Raw genomic sequence first — 17,268 nt, forward strand, 5'->3', positions numbered from 1 at the left:
TTTATGCCATTCCAGTGCAAAAGATTTATTCAAGATTTTAGATAGCGTTCTTGATTAGAGCACAGCGGTCGGTATAAAAAACTAAAAATCAATAAAAATAGTTTCGATCACGTTTTCAGATTTTTTATTTGTTAACGACCGGTTTCGTCAGACAATCTTCAGGCTTGGCACCGCCATTGTGGCTGCTGGTGGTGGCAGACGAAGCGAGATCCGTAGAAGTGTTTTTTTTTGTGAGGTCTATCTCTCGAAAGAGCAGGAGCAAACTTTAAGAAATGATGAAGTAAACAGCAACATATTTTACAATGAATACAGAGCGTTGGTGGAGAGTCATCGATAGACGTGGAAGTAACTTCAGCTGAGGAAATGTGTTGGGACACTCGCTGTTTGTTACGAATATTAATGTCTTTCCAGACAACGCTAATGGTAACCTCACGCTTTTGGTAGAGGATGTATAATGAAGAAATGTCTGAAAAAAAGCTGCACAAATATCCAATCGCATCTTGATAAGATTTCAGAGTAGTACAAAGATTGGAAACTTGCTTTAAATGTTCACAAATGTAAAACCGTGCACTTCAACAAACGAGAAACCACAGTCTAGTGTGACTAAAATGTCAACGAATCACAGAATCGGTCAATTCGTTACAATGTCACCCCTCCCTGCACAATTTACGAGAAAAACACTTTTGCAGTTTTGAAACAAAAATGTACACTCTTCTAGCTATCGCTACTGTTACTACAGTACATTTCTAGTATTACTGGAAACGCAGACAATAGGCAAAGTTCATAAGAAAGTTATTATGTATGATTTTATCTGTAAAACAGTTCCTGAAACGGTAGTGATTCGAATTACAGTTTGTACTGATTTTCTATTTTTCGGTAGTGAATAATTTTAAGCAAAGCTGTATTTTTTTAAGTTTACGAAATTATAAGGATACATTAAGTAGCGTGGATTGCTTCAATTAACATAAAAATTCTGAATATGCCATGTGCTTAAGACACTGAGTATTCGGTTTTTCTATAGTGTGATTATATTCATGAAAAAACAGGCCTGTTTTTTCATGTACAATAACATTTGCCATTTACTGAATAAATAACTTCCATGAACTGACTTGTTCACATGTCTGTAAGATAATTAATTTTCTTAGCACGAGATTAATTCACAGAAATATGTAAAATTATTGTTATTACTATGTTGTGGACCAATTTTGAAAGACAGAAAATTTAACAACTGCACCAATGTGTAAAATAAAGATCTGGAAAACATGAATCACTTAATTTGTAGCAATAATTTAATCAGAATCTTACTGGAAAGAAGGTGTCTCTAAAAGTTATGGTAAATATCGGACCATCACATCAAACAATTATGTACGAGGGCTATTTGGAAAGTAAGGAACGATAGGTCGCGAAAGGGAAACCACAGAGAAAACCAAAACTGTTTTATTTGCAACGGTTAGCTATACCTTCCAGCTACCTGTTTACACAGTCGCCACTCAGACTTAGACATCTGTCGTAGCGTTGTAGAAACTTGCGTTATAGAAGACAGCGGCCAATGCTTTTCGACAATTTTCTACTTTGGACTGTGTCAAAATATTATCTTCATAGCCAGCAGTTCATTTGAGCAGAGGTGAACCTCAGGGGTAGCCAGTTACAGGCTGTATTGTGGGTGATCGAACACTTCCCATCGAAAACGCTGCAGGAGCATCTTGATTGCCCCTGCAGAGTGCGGCCGAGAATTGTCGTGTAGAACGAACCGCATGACAGTTATGTTATGTGGATTGCATAGCTTCAGGCGAAATGTTACGCCAGGCCCTCATACTTGGCGTGAGACACTATGTTCCACACATCTGTACGTTCTCACTGTGAGTTCAGAACTGAAAAGAGCGACATGATGCGATTGACGAGCGTACTAGACACAGCGCCCAACGCATCTGTGCAAAGCTGCATCAGATTTTCAGTGTACTTTCCATTTCGCGACCGATAGTTCCTTACTTCCCGAATAACCCTCGTACATCTACAATTTCATCTACGTGATTACCCTACATTTTGCAAGTATGTGGCTGGCAGAGGGTTCATCTAAAGACCTTAAGGCTATTTCTCTACCGTCCCACTCGGTAACAGGGCGCAGAAAAAGCGAACATTTAAATCTTTCTGCGCAAGCTCTGATTTGTCTTCTTTTATTATAATGATGATTCCTCCCTATATATATGTGGGCGCCAACAAAATATTTTCATACTCTGAGGAGAAAGAAGGTGATTGAAATTACACGAGAAGACGCTGCCACAATGAAGAGCGCCTCTGTTTTAATGATTGCCGTCACAAATTAGATCCTTGGCGCTCTCTCTCCTATTTCGCCATAGTACAAAAGGAGCTGCCTTTCTTCGAACTTTTCAGATGTTCTCCATCGTCAATCCTACCTTATGCGGATCCCACACCACACAGTAATAATCCTATAGAGGACACACAAGCGTAATGTAGGTAGACTTGTAGCAGACCTGTGCATTTTCTCAGTGTTCTTTCAATAAATCGTAGTCTGTGGTTTGCTTTACCCACAACATTATCTACGTGTTGGTTCGAACTTAAGTTATTCGTAATTGTAATTCCTAAGTATTTAACTGAATCTGTAGCCTTTAAATTTATGTGATTTACTGTGTAAAAGAAATTTAGCGGATCCCTTTTGGTACGCATGTAGATGATTTTCGTTATCTAGAGTCAACTGACACTTTTCACAATATACAGGTAACTTATCTAAATCGTGTTGCAATTTGTTTCGATCATCTGATGGTTTTATAAGAAGGTAAATGACAGCATCATCTGCAAGCAATCTAAGAGTGCAAATCAGATTATCTCTTAAATCGTTTGTGTAGATCAGGACCAACAGAGGGCCTATAACACTTTGTTGGAGAACGTCAGATACTACTTCTGTTTTAATCGATGGCTTTCCGTCAACTAGTACGAGCTGTGACCTTACTGACAGGAAACTATGTATCCAGTCGCATATCTGAGACAATAGTCCATAAGCACGCAATTCGATTAGAAGTTGGTTGCGAGGTAGGTGGCAAAAGCCTTCTGGATATTTAAAAATATGGAATAAATTTGACATTCCTTGTTAGCAGCACTCATTACTTCGTAAGAACAGAGAGCTAGTTGTGTTTTGCAAGAACAATATTTTCTGAATACGTGTTTGCTATATGTCAATAAATCGTTTGCTTCGAGATAACTGATCGAGCGAGGTGGCGCAGTGGTTAGTACACTGGACTCGCATTCGGGAGGACGACGGTTCAATCCCGCGTCCGGCCATCCTGGTTTACGTTTTCCGTGATTTCCCTAAATCGCTCCAGGTAAATGCTGGGATGGTTCCTTTTAAAGGGCACGGCCGACTTCCTTCCCTAATCCGATGAGACCGATGACCTCGCTGTCTGTCTCCTCCCCCAAAACAACCCAACCCAACCCTTCGAGATAACTCATAATGTTCGAACACATTGTATGCTCCAAAACCCTAAAGGAAATTGACTTTATCGATATGGGCCTGTAAGTCAGCGGGTTACTCCTATTTCCTTTCTTCAGTATTGCTGTGATTTGTGCAGCTTTCCAGTCCGTAAGTATGAATCTTTCAACAAGTAGTCTGTTGTATACAGTCAGGACCCGAGGCCTTGCCTTTATTAAACGATGTAACCCGCTTTGCCATACCGAGGATATCTACTTCTAAGTTACTCACGTTGACAGTTGTTCTTGGTTCAAATTCTGGAGTATTTACTTCGCCTTCTTTGATGAAGGATTTTCGGATAACCGCATTTAGTAACACTGCTTAAGTGGCACTGTCATCAGTAGCATCATTTTTATCCCATAGTAAAGGCACTGATTGTGCGCTGGTGTACGTTACATATGGCCAGAATCTCTTTGGTTTCTCTCCCAGATTTCGACACAGCGTTTCGTTGTGGAAAGTATTAAAAGTATCCCGCTTTGAAGTTCCAGCTACATTTCGATCTTCTGTAAAAGGTTGCCAATCTTGAGGATTTTGCGTTCTTTTAAATTTTGCATGCTTTTTTCGTTGCTTCTGCAGCAGTGTTCTGTCCTGTTTTGTGTACGATGGTGCATCACTACTATTTTCCTAATTTTATTTGGTATATGTCTCTCAATAGCGATCGATACTATTTCTATGACTTTAAGCAACGTCTGCTCTACTCTTTCATATTAAGACTGGAAGGAGTAGAGACTGCCTCTTCGGAAGGCCTCAAGGGAATTTTTATCTGCTTTTTTAAATAGACGTATTTTGCTATAATTTGTGGTGGGATTGGATGTTACAGTATTCGGTCTCGCTACAACAATCTTGCGGTCACGAATCCCTATACTCATCATGATGCGCCCTTTTTGCTCAGATACCTGAGAGCAACGATTTATAGGGATATGAAATACAACGATAACATAGTTTCGGTCATAGACGATACGAGGGCTATTCAGAACGTAGGGAACGTTTCCGTCTGACGCCGCTAGGCGCGCCCCGATCGCGTGTATTTTGGTATGTGTGTGCTCGGCAGCTCAGCCGGCATCCATCAGTGACAGCAGAACGTCTCTGCGCGTCTGGTTTTTTCGATTTTCGAATTTGAAATGTGCGCTGCAATCGAAAAACCCGCCAGTTGTGAGGTGCGGCCTGTGATACGGTTTTTGTTGGCAGAAAACCTAAATGCTATAGAAATTTACTGTGAACTGCGGGAACTGTACGGAAACAACGTAATGAGTGGCTGCTTCGTCCGGAAATGGTGCATTCGGTTTAAAAATGGCCCAACCAACGTTCATGATGAAGAGAAGAGTGGACGCCCGAGTATTGTGACTGACGATCTTGTCGCTACAGTTGATGAAACGATTCGTGAAAACCATTGCTTCACAATAACGGAGCTAACGCTTTCTTTTGCACAAGTTTCACGGACTTTGTTGTTTGAAATTGTCACTCAAAAGCTAGGCGTGACTCATTCACTGAAGTCTCAGGCGACATAATTTTACGACGAAGGTCTTTTAAAGCTTGTCCACGGCTATGATAAGCTCCTCAATGTGGTCGGTGACTATTTGGAAAAGTTGTATGTCAGTCGCTCTTTAAGATGTACATTATAAAATGTATTTCTTGTACTTAGTTTTTTTTAAATGCCAAAACGTTCCTTTCTTTCTGAATAACCCTCGTACATGTGACAGACTTCGGCACATTAGTAGACCGATAGGGAAATTCAACTTGTCTACGACAGTTGCACTTACAGTACCTGGTGGGATCCAACGTAATAATGTTGACCAGGTGTGTGAGACCCTTACTAAATACAATTATCAGGGGATGTCCGCCCCCAGTAGCTGAGTGGTCAGCGCGACAGACTGTCAATCCTAAGGGCAGCCAGCACGGTAGCTCAGCATGTTCGATCAGAGAGCAGGTTGGCCTCTGTAATAAAAAACTGAGTTGAAGGATCAACAAACGAACTTTAACGGATGTCATGTGACATCTTGTCATGTGGATGTAGGTTTTTATACGAGAAATGACCGTTGTTGCGCAGGCGTTTCTTAGCAGTTAGGTCTAGTGGTTTTCACAGTCAGAGATGAGCTGTGATTGAGAGCTGATGGTCTAGCAACGGTTTATGAAAGATTATTATGGATACAGATTAATCTTTTATAATTATCTCTCTTTTGTTCTATTACTACATTAACGTCTTGTAAGGGGCGTTTGAAAAGCCCATGCAAAAATAAAAACTTCTAACGTGTTCGGGGTAAACCTTTTTTATTTTTCGACGTAGTCTCCTTTTAGACCTATACACTTCGTCCAACGCTGTTCTAATTTGTTGATCCCTTCCGTATAATAGGAATTGTCCAAGCCTGCAAAATAGTTATTAGTTGCTGCAATCACCTCCTCGTTTGAATAAATTCTTTGTCCCGCCAGCCATTGGGGAACAAATAGTAGTCTGAGGGAGCCAAGTCTGGAGAACAGGGTGGATGTGAAACGAGTTGGAATCCTATTTCCATTAATTTTGCAACCAAGACTGCGGAGGTGTGTGCTGGTGCATTGTCGTGATGGTAAAGGACTTTTGCGGTCCAATCGCCGGCTTTTTTCTTTGCAGCTCGGTTTTCAAACGGTCCAGTAACGATGAATAATATGCATCTGTAATAGTTTTACCCTTTTCTAGATAGTCGATGAGGATTATCCCTTGCGAATCCCAAAAGACAGTCGCCAAACCTTTCCGGCCGAAGGAATGGTCTTGGCTTTTTTTGGTTCAGATTCTTCCTTGGTAACCCATTATTTAGATTGTTGTTTGGTCTCAGGAGTATGGTAATGTATCCATGTTCCATCCACAGTGACGGAACGACGCTTTAAGTCCTGCGGATTCTTCCTGAACAGCTGCAAACTATCTTTGCAACACTTCACACGATTCAGTTTTTGGTCAAGCGTGAGCAATCGCGGGACCCATCTTGTAGATAGCTTTCTCATGCCCAAATGTTTATGCAAAATATTATGTACCCGTTCATTCGAGATGCCCGCAGCACTAGCAATCTCACAGACCTTAACTCTTCTGTCATCCATCACTATATCATGGATTTTATCAATGATTTCTGGAGTCGTAACCTCCAGAACGTTTAGAATCACTTGTGCCCATATGGCCAGTCCGAAAATTTTGAAACCACTTATAAACTGTTCTAATCGAAGGTGCAGAGTCACCGTAATGTTTATCAAGCTTCTCTTTAGTCTCCTGAGGCGTTTTGCCTTTCATAAAGTAATGTTTAATCACCACACGAAATTCTTTTTCGTCCATTTTTTGACAATCACTCGACTTCCTTGATTCACACGAATGCCAAACACAAATAAATAGACAAATATGGCTGAAACTTGGTGTGTGTTCTCTCCAAAGATGCTACTAACTAAACATGACCTCTATGCGCGCCGGTGGTGTCATCTCTTGGACTTTGCACGGACTTTTCAAACGCACCTCGTACATTTTCGACGAAGACACCAATAGGTTCCTCCAAGGACATTTGCGAAACTCGCATATTTCAAGTTCACTGCGAATTTTTCAGTATTGGCAACATCCTGTTCCTCTTGGATACCCAATCTACATGCATTATTCTGTTACGCTTGTCTCGAGCGCGAATCATATACGCTGCAGGCCCGTTATTGCGGCGCTCAAACAATATATCCTCGTTACTGCTGGCACCGCATTGTGCTGTTTACGTCTTGCTCTGGTGCAGTTGTACAGGATGGAGCGGAGGAAGCGCATGGTTTTTCGCTATTGAATGACGGTTTGATAAAAATAATAAAAACGGGCATTAAGTGATGGATTTTTTAATGCAGTTTTCAAATATACATACTTTAATTAGGTTCGAAAAATAATGTCTTGGAGAAGACCTTCTTGCTGGATACAAATCTGGATCGTCTCCCGAAAGTTATTAATGGCTCTCTCCAACATTTCTTTCGGTACGGCTTCAATTTCCTGACGAATGGAATTCTTCAGGTCATCGATTGTGCGAGGCTTGTCCATGTAGATTTTTGATTCTAAATAACCCACAAAAAGAACTCACATATTGACAAATCGGGTGAGCGAGGGGGGCAGTAAACATCAACATATCTCTAAATAACATGTCCTGGGAACATTTGTCGTATCCCTTCCATGGATGCTCTAGCTGTGTGAGCTGTGACACCGTCCTGCTGAAATCATATTTCTCTCTTGTTCACTTGACGCCTTTCACGTTCTGGACGAAGAAAGTTGTTTAACATTTTAACATAGCGCGCTGATGTCACAGTAACTGCAGTTCCTTCCTCAGGGTCCAACAATCCCCATCTTTCAATGCAGCACCACACTGTTACTTTTATACTGTGCCCTACTCTCCAACGCTCCATAGCGACTCAAGTGCAGTGTATGGGCAGTCGGCCAACATTCATTCAAGGTCAATACCTCCTCTCGTCGCCGCGTACTAGCGGTTCAAACAACATGCGTTTCCTCTACTCCACCCTGTAGTAGTACTGGTTCTGACGGCAACTTGCCGGTTTCATACATTATTTGTCTACAGGATTCTTAATACATAATAACATGGCATTATGTGCGAAGGAGTACGTTAGATAATTGTGTTCGTTTGACGTCAAGCCAGGGGAACGATGCCAACCAGAATGCGAAAACTCGCATATTAGCCTATATATACAGTCTAGTCATATTAATATGATAGCCTGTCAAAAGCCTGAATAACCACATTTTGCAGCGCGATCTGCTGTGAGACCTGCAAGAAGAGTCAATGAGATTCTGGAAGGTACGACAGGGATGTGGAGCCATGCCGACAACAGTCTCGCAGTCTCGTGGCCAGTTGCAGGAACTTTTTCGGTTAAGGATCCACGGTCCTACAGAATCTCGATTGGGGTTAAATCCGGAGAGTTTGTTGGGTAGGAGAGTACGGTAAACCCATCCTGGTGCTCTTCGAGCCAAGCACGTACACTGCGATCTATATGACACGTTGCATTGTCCTCCTGGTAGATGCCGTCGTGCCGAGGAAAAACAAACTGCCTGTAGGTGTGGACATGGACCTCAAGAATAGATGCATACTTGTGTTGAGCCATTGTGCCTACCAGAACGACGAGTTCACTTGCGAAATGCCACGAAAACATTCTCCAGACCATAACGCTCATCCCTTTGACCCCCTTCTGTCTGACGGAGCGTGAAACGGGATTCATGTCAAAAGGATATAATGTCGCCAATCATTGATGTCCAGTGGCAGTTGTTGTTGTTGTGGTCTTCAGTCCAGAGACTGCTTTGATGCAGCTCTCCATGCTACTCTATTCTGTGCATGCTCCTTCATCTCCGAGTAACTACTGCAACCCACATCCTTCTGAATCTGCTTAGTGTATTGAGCTCTGTCTCCCTCTACGACTTTTACCCTCCACGCTTCCCTCTATCACTAAATTGGTGATACCTTGATGCCGCAGAACGTGTCCTACAAACCGATCCCTTCTTCAAGTTGTGCTACAGATTCCTCTTCTCCCCGATTCTGTTCAGTACCTCCTCGTTAGTTACTTGATCTACCCATCTAATCTTCAGCATTCTTCTGTAGCACAACATTTCGAAAGCTTCTATTCTCTTCTTGTCTAAACTATTTATCGTCCATGTTCCACATCCATACATGGCTACACTCCACTCAAATACTTTTAGAAGAGACTTCCTAACACTTAAATCTACACTTGATGTTAACAAAGTACTTTTTGTCGGAAACGCGTTCCTTGCCATTGCTAGTCTACATTTTATATCCTCTCTACTTCGACCATCATCAGTTACTTTGTTCCCCAAATAGCAGAACTCATCTACTACTTTAAGTGTCCCGTTTCCTAATCTAATTCCCTTAGCATCACCTGATTTAATCAGACTGCAGGCCATTCATTATCTTCGTTTTGCTTTTGTTGATGTTCATCTTATATCCGCCCTTCAAGATACTGTCCATTCGATTCAACTGCTCTTCCAGGTCCTTTGCTATCTCTGACGGAACTACAATGTCATCAGCAATGCTCAAAGTTTTTATTTCTTCTCCATGGATTTTAATTCCTACTCCAAATTTTTCCTTTGTTTCCTTTACTGCTTGCTCAATATGCAGATTGAATAACATCGGGGATAGGCTAGAACCCTATCTCACTCCCTTCCCAACCACTGCTTCCCTTTCATACCCCTCGATTCTTATAACTGCCATCTGGTTTCTGTACAAACTGTAAATGGCCTTCCGCTCCCTGTGTTTGGCCCCTGCCACCTTCAGAATTTGAAAGAGAATATTCCGGTCAACATCATCAAAAGCTTTCTCTAAGTCTACAAAAACTAGAAACGTAGGTTTGCCTTTCCTTAACTTATCTTCTAAGGTAAGTCGTAGGGTCAGTATTGCCTCACGTGTACCAATATTTCTACGGAATCCGAACTGATCTTTCCCCAAGGTCGGCTTCTACCAATTTTCCATTCGCCTGTAAAGAATTCGTTTGAGTATTTTGCAGCCGTGATTTATTAAACTGATAGTTCGGTAATTTTCACACCTGTCAACACCTGGAATTATTATATTCTTCTTGAAGTCTGAGGGTATTTCGCCTGTCTCATACATCTTGCTCACCATATGGTAGAGTTTAGTCAGGACTGGCTCTCACAAGGCTATCAGTAGTTCTAATGGAATGTTGTCGACTCCCGGGGCCTTGTTTCGACTCAGGTCTTTCAGTGCTCTGTCAAATTCTTCACGCAGTTTCACATCTCCCATTTCATCTTCACTCACGTCCTCTTCTACTTCCATAACATTGCCCTCAAGTACATCACCCTTGTATAGACCCTCTATATACTCCTTCCACCTTACAGGGTCGCAAATTCCAGCCTTCGTCGCCGGTCAACAGCAGCCAGCAAGGGTTTGTGAACCAGGCCCCTGCTGCGGTGGCTCATAACGCAGCAACGTTCGCTGAACGGTTGCGGAGACACTGTCAGCTGACCCTTGGTTCGTCTCGGCGCTGAGTTCCTCAACAGTTGCACGGCTGTTCGCTGTACACATCTCCACAGCTGTCGTTCGCACCCGTCATCTGTGACCCGTCGAGCACCAAAATTACCTCTACACCAGTTTTGGATATCACCATTTCTCCATGTTCGATATACTGTCACCACAGCGAAACGTGAAGAGTTTACAGACTTAGCCGTTTCGGAAATTGCTTCCACCCTTGGCCTGAAAACTCATGATCATACCCATTCGGACGCCAGATCATTCTCACCGTTTCCTAATTACAACGACTGCACTGTTTTCTGCGTCCCCTCAACTGGTTTTATACACCCTCCACTGATAATGGCCGGCCACTGTGACCGAGCGGCTCTAGGCGCTTCAGTCCGGCACCGCGTTGCTGCTACGGTCGCAGGTTCGAATCCTGCCTCGGGCATAGTTACATCTAGGGGACTGATGATCTCAGATGCTAAGTCCCATAGAGCCATTTGAACAATTTTTTTGAACCACTGATAATGTTGCCAGATGCCGTCTGTGAGTGGTTATTGCACGTTAACGTCGAAAATAGACAGTGGTCACAATAATGCAACTAGCAGACGTTGCAGTTAATGGAAGACCTAGCCTAGGGTGCACAATCGGGCACTTCAGAACCAAGTGTTGCTACCATCCAGAGGTGGGGCGGAGAGCGCCTCGCTGCTGGCTGCATGTACGACTTTTTCGAGGATAGAGAACTTTGGGTACCTGAGCTCCTACTTTAAAAACTGCAAAGGCTTATAATTGCAGGAAAATCACGTGTTATTAGTGTATCGAAAATTTAACTTCAATATCAAATAGGTTGTGACGTCACACATAACCTAATATAAATCTGGAATAGAGACGTATTTGTTCCTGAGTGCATTACGTGTACCACCCATACGAGGGTACACACAACATTGTCGAACTGATCCTCTTAATGGTACAAGTATGGGGAGGAAGAATGCTGTATAAATGTACTGATGTCCAAATCTTTGAACACGATACACTCATCGGCCAGCATTATTTTAGTACTGTATTCCTTCCAGTCTGCGTCTTGTCACTGATGCAATCGTCCGCGACTACCTTTTTGTGGATGACATTCCGCTACCGCATCGAGGAGCCTGGGTAGAGGAGCTCTCGGAATGGGAGGTCATTCGTGAATGGATTCGACTGCCGTTCACCCGACTTAAATCTCATCGAGTACGTGTTTGAAGCGTTGTGGTGACGTTCTGCAGCACAGCTCTATGCACCAACGACCATTCGGCTATTCTCGACCGCGCTGGTGGAAGAACGGAACGCCCTACCAAGAACACAGAAGACAGAGTAAATATTCCTGAATTCCAATCAAGAACAACTGCCAAGATAAGATACATAGAAGTAGATATCCTCGGTGTGGCAAAGCAGCTTAAATCACTTAATAAAGGCAAATCCGTCCAGATTGTATACCAGTCAGATTCCTTTCAGAGCATGCTGATACAATGAGAGGTGACATGAGCCCCCTCTCATATTTCTGAGTAATTCGATTTTCCTCTCTAATTGCATGCGGTGAAAAGTTGCTATTCCTTCACACGCGGACTTCCCACGCAGCGTCTCTCATCACCCGGGTGGTCCGGTGACAGGCGAGTTCTGCTGAGCATGAAAGGGTTAAGCCGACGGGTGTGAGGGAGTCGAGTGGATGCTTCCCACACGCCGACATTGTCATAAGAGCGGGAGCGACACGCCCAGATGGGCCGGAAGGGGCGGCTGGGCTAGAGATTCCGTTACTTCGCAGAAACTTAGTGAAAACCGTTTACGGCGGGCTACCAGCGAGGCGTGGGAATGACTTGTGTTCCCAGGCAGTCTTGGTGGGCAAATTCCCGCGTTTTCTGCAAAATCGTAACTGTGATTGGCTTGCTCAGGACATAGCTCCGTGACGTAGCAAAATCGGCGCAGAAATTGGCGCCAAGAATCTCCATTGGTGGAAAGGTAGTGCCTCGGTCATAGAGTGGAATTTTCCGCCGGTTTTCGAGTTGCTGATTGGAACGTTTAACCACGGCCACTGTCGTGGGGGCGGGAATGTTCTGTGTTCGGCCTGTACGGGTGCTCTGGTGGGAGTCGGCTCTCGGTTTTCGGTCGGAGTAGGTTACAAGACAGAGCTCACGCTGCTCTGGACAGCCTGCCTTCCGTTGGCTGTCTAATATACTTTTTTTCTATTGTAACTGTTTGACGAAGTTGCTGAAGTTTCGACTTCAACGTAACTTTCCGAGTACAGTTGGCAATAGAGCGTTCTGTGTACAATTGGCCTATGTTGTCTATCTTGGGCAGTTTTGGCTAATGTTGACTGTATCGGAGTTACTGTGTGACTTCGCTTCTTAAAGTCAATCACTGTACCGTCAGTGATTGTATAGTGGGCCTTCATCTCCCTCAGAGGCGTATTTTGTGTTGCTAGGAAGTCTTTAGTCTGGAACAACCAGACCAGGAGAATTTGTTTCGGGCTACACTCACGACATTATCATCACCACGATAGGACGTCGAAGCAACCAGCCATCGCCTACAGCATGCCAGATCGTGTCCTTGCAGTTAAGAAGACAGCTTGGTAATGTACGTCCGCAGCACCGGCAAAGCAGGCAATTTTGCTAGGTGATAATTAGAGCTCAACAGAGCGCGCCTGTTCGTCTTTTCTAACTTTCTTCTGTCTTGGGTGTTCATTGTCTGAGTTATCACTACTGTAAATCAAACTGTTATTTTGGATGGAACTTTCATTCTGTTAATCGGTATAGCAACCCTTTCATTTCTCACTACGTTTTCCTTAATTTCTATCCAATTAAATTATAGCAGGTGCCAAACTTACTCCACTTGCAGGATCGATTACAGTCTTATTAATCCATGTGCAACAGCAAAAGTAGGAGTTAGAAAAGGGAAGGCTTAGAGCATCATTTCCATATGAAGATTCGAGAAGAACGTAGTGTGCGGCACCTCGCAACAATAGCTCTATATTTAGCAGTTTTATACAACCGCTCTCTAACAGAAAGATCCGTACCGAAAGACTGGAAAACTGCTCAAGCCACACCAATGCCCAAAAAGGGAAATGGGAGTAATCCGCTGAATTACAGGCGCATATCACTAACGTCGATTTGCAGCATGTTTTTGGAACATATACTGCGATCTAACATCATGATTTACCTCGAAGAAAACGATTTATTGACACACGGTCAGCACAGATTCAGAAAATATCGTCTTGTGAAACACAACTAGCTCTTTATACTCATGAAGTAATGAGTGCTATCGGCAGAGGATTGATTCCATATTTTTAGATTTCCAGAAGGCTTTCGACGCCGTTCATCACAAGCGCCTTTTAATCAAACTGCGTGCCTGTGGAGTATCGCCTCAGTTGTGCGACTGGATTCGTCAGAAAGGTCACAGTTCGTACTAATAGGCGGAAAGTCATCGATTAAAACAGAAGTAATATCCAGAGTTCCCCAAGGAAGTGTTATAGGTGCTCTATTGTTCCTGATCTGTATTAACGACAGAGCAGACAATCTGAGTAGCCCTCTTAGATTGCTTGCAAATGATGGTGTCGTTTACCGTCTTGTAAAGTAATCAGATGACCAAAACGAACTGCAAAATGATTTAGTTAAGATATCTGTATGGTGCAAAATGTGGCAATTGACCCTGGTAAAGAAAAGTGTGAAGTTATTTACATGAGTACTAAGGATTACAATTACAAATGACCTAAATTGGAACGATCACATAGATAATGTTGTGGGTAGAGCAAACCAAAGATGCGATCATTGGCAGAACACTTAGAAGGTGGAACAGGTCTGCTAAAGAGACTGCTTACACCGCGCTTGTCCGCCCTATTCTGGAGTATTGCTATGCGGTGTGGGGTCCGCATCAGGTGGGACTGACGGATGACAATGAAAAAGTTCAAAGAAGGGCAGCTCGCTTTTTACTAATGCGAAATAGGGGAGATAGTGTCACAGACATGATACGGAATTGGAGTTGCAACCATTAAAACAAAGGCGTTTTTCGTTGCGATGGGATCTTCTCATGAAATTTCAATCACCAGTTTTCTCCTCCGATTGCGAAAACATTCTGTTGGCACCCACCTACGTAGGGAGAAATGATCATCACGATAAAATAAGAGAAATCAGAGCTCGCACAGAAAAATTTTAGTGCTCGTTTTTCCCGCGCGCCGTTCGAGAGTGGAGTGGTAGAGAGACAGCCTGAAGGTGGTTAATTGAACCCTCTGCCAGGCACTTTATTGTGAATAGCAAAGTAATCATGTAGATGTACGAGGGTAGGTCAATTATTATCCGCAAAGTAGTTATAAAATTTTATTGTAATCAAATAGGAAACTTACAAGAACATCACTTTTCGACGTAGTCTCCTTACGTTTCAACGCACTTGGTCCATCGTTGTACAAGCTTCCTGATGCCCTCATAAATATGGTTCTCTGTTGAGCTGCGAGCCAGGAATGCACGGCTTCTTCCACTGCTTCGTTCGAGGCAAATCGACGGCCCCTTAATGCCTGTTTGAGTGGACCAAACAAATGATAGAAGGGGCAAGATCGGGACTATACGGAGGATGATCAAGTACTTCAAATCTGAGTTTCTGGAGCGTTTCAGCAGAGTGGGCAGCAGTATGCGGACGAGCATTGTCGTGCAACAACACAACACTTTTTGACAGCAATTCTCGGCGTTTGCTTCGAATTGCAGGCTTTAGCCTGGCAGTAATCATCTCACTATAACGTACACTGTTTATTGTTGTGCCCCTTTCCCCATAATGTTCCAGTACTGGACCTTGTGCGTCCCAAAAAGCCGTAAGCATCAGTTTTCCTGCGGACGATTGGGTCTTGAACTTTTTCTTGCACGGCAAGAAAAAGAAAAATTGTAGCTAATAGCATATAAATCATAATTAAATATTAAAAAATACAATAAAATGTCGTGAAACGAACGCTGTTATTAACAGCTTCTCGCGGAGCACTCATTCACTGCCCTTGGAACTAGGACTGTTGTTATTTCTAAAAATATCAGAATTTCGATCCATCAATATTTAAAAATGTATCATTAGCGGCCCTCGATGTATAGACAAAATGTATCGATGTATCACAGGAAGAAATATCGAAATGCCGACCTGTAAAATACCGGCAGAAAATTGTAAATATATGCCGGTTTTAGAGTTGTGTATTTAAGTTTGATTTATTATTAGATATTCTGTACATCAATAAGCTAGCAGCCTGCCTAACCTCCTTAGAGCAAGAACCGAAAGAAAAGTACTTAATTTGAAAATCTGCAAGTTAATAACCGGACTTTGTGCAGATGTAAAGCTTGTATTACAATACGTTTTTGGTCGACTGTTGTGTTTTTTAATTAAGAGCTGGGAACATTGTGCATTGTCAAGCAATATTTCTTTCCAGTTAACCTCCCACACCTTATTTTCTTAATTTGCCATTGGCTTCATGTCGAAATAAACCTTTTTTTCACGCTGATGTAGGAAAATTGGGAGGTGAAGCTAAACGTTGTAATTTATGTTGGTAGCGTAAAGCGCCGATAAACTCAGCATTTCCCCTCTCACGTCTCCACACGCCTCAACGACCAGTCTAGCTTTTTGTTCATCATTTTCAGCACCTGTTTTTGAAGAATGCGATGTGGAGAAATAGCATACAAGTTGCATTAAAAATTGCTATTACTTCACATTGGAAAACTTGTTATTCCATTCACACCGCCATACAATCGGACTTCTTCTTTGTGCCACCTATACTTGCTTCACACAATAAAAAGAAAGACAGAACGTGGTGAAAGCTCAAAAAGTTGTATGGCTCTGCACTGTGAAAGTGCAGAGAACCATTTCAAATAATTACCATAAATTGTGAAAAAATATAATATAAAATAAAAATATCGGCACTCGTTTTTGCCCTTTTGATATCGACATACCGATATACCGTGGAAGAAAATATCGACCACATGTACTGATATTTTCTGGGTGATGTTTCGATAAATCAAAATATCGGCAATTTATAAATAGCCCTACGTGGACACTAATGTTCTGCGGAACACAGTTTGCGACAACCAGAGTTAGAGACGTAAACGCGAGAAATCGAGATTTGCTAAACTCGACATCAATATTGTTCATTTCACATTACCGAACTCGTCTTTGTTGCCACAGATGTAGTCGTTAGCTGCTGGAAAAGAACCACAGTCCGCCCTTCCCTGAGATCGGAAACACGCAAACATCTTCCGATTAGCGACCAATTAGAATATTACCTATTGTTTGCACAGCCCTAGAATATATTGACCACGACGAATTCACAGAACACATCCGCGGACTCATATTACAAATATTTGTCCGGCTTCCGTAAACATCATAACACAAACACTGCAGTAATTAGCGTAACTGGAAACAAATGTTCAACGGACAACCTCTGAGGCCAAAATATTAACGCTACCAGACTTTAGCGAAGCTTCTGATACTGTTCACTTTGACAAAATGCTCGGAAAAGTGGGCAGCTAAATTTCTGAGGAACTGCGCTGCATTGATTTTAAAAATAGCTGTAAAATAGAAACACAACAAAAAAACAGCAGACAGCAGTTTGTCGTCTGTGAGAATGAAGAATCCTCCTGGGTGCATATTCGCTCATGAACGCAAGTGGGGTCTGTCTCAAGCGCACTTTTGTAATCAATAAATGGTGTTTCATTGTTTCTGTCCTTCTGAAAATATAATTTCTATGCTGATGACCTCCAGTTTTATCTGAAGACATAAATACAGCCATCGACCAGATGAATGACGATCTGTCTTCAGTGGTAACATGGGCGAAAA

Source organism: Schistocerca americana, chromosome 8, assembly GCF_021461395.2.
Source record: "Schistocerca americana isolate TAMUIC-IGC-003095 chromosome 8, iqSchAmer2.1, whole genome shotgun sequence".
Taxonomy (NCBI): domain Eukaryota; kingdom Metazoa; phylum Arthropoda; class Insecta; order Orthoptera; family Acrididae; genus Schistocerca; species Schistocerca americana.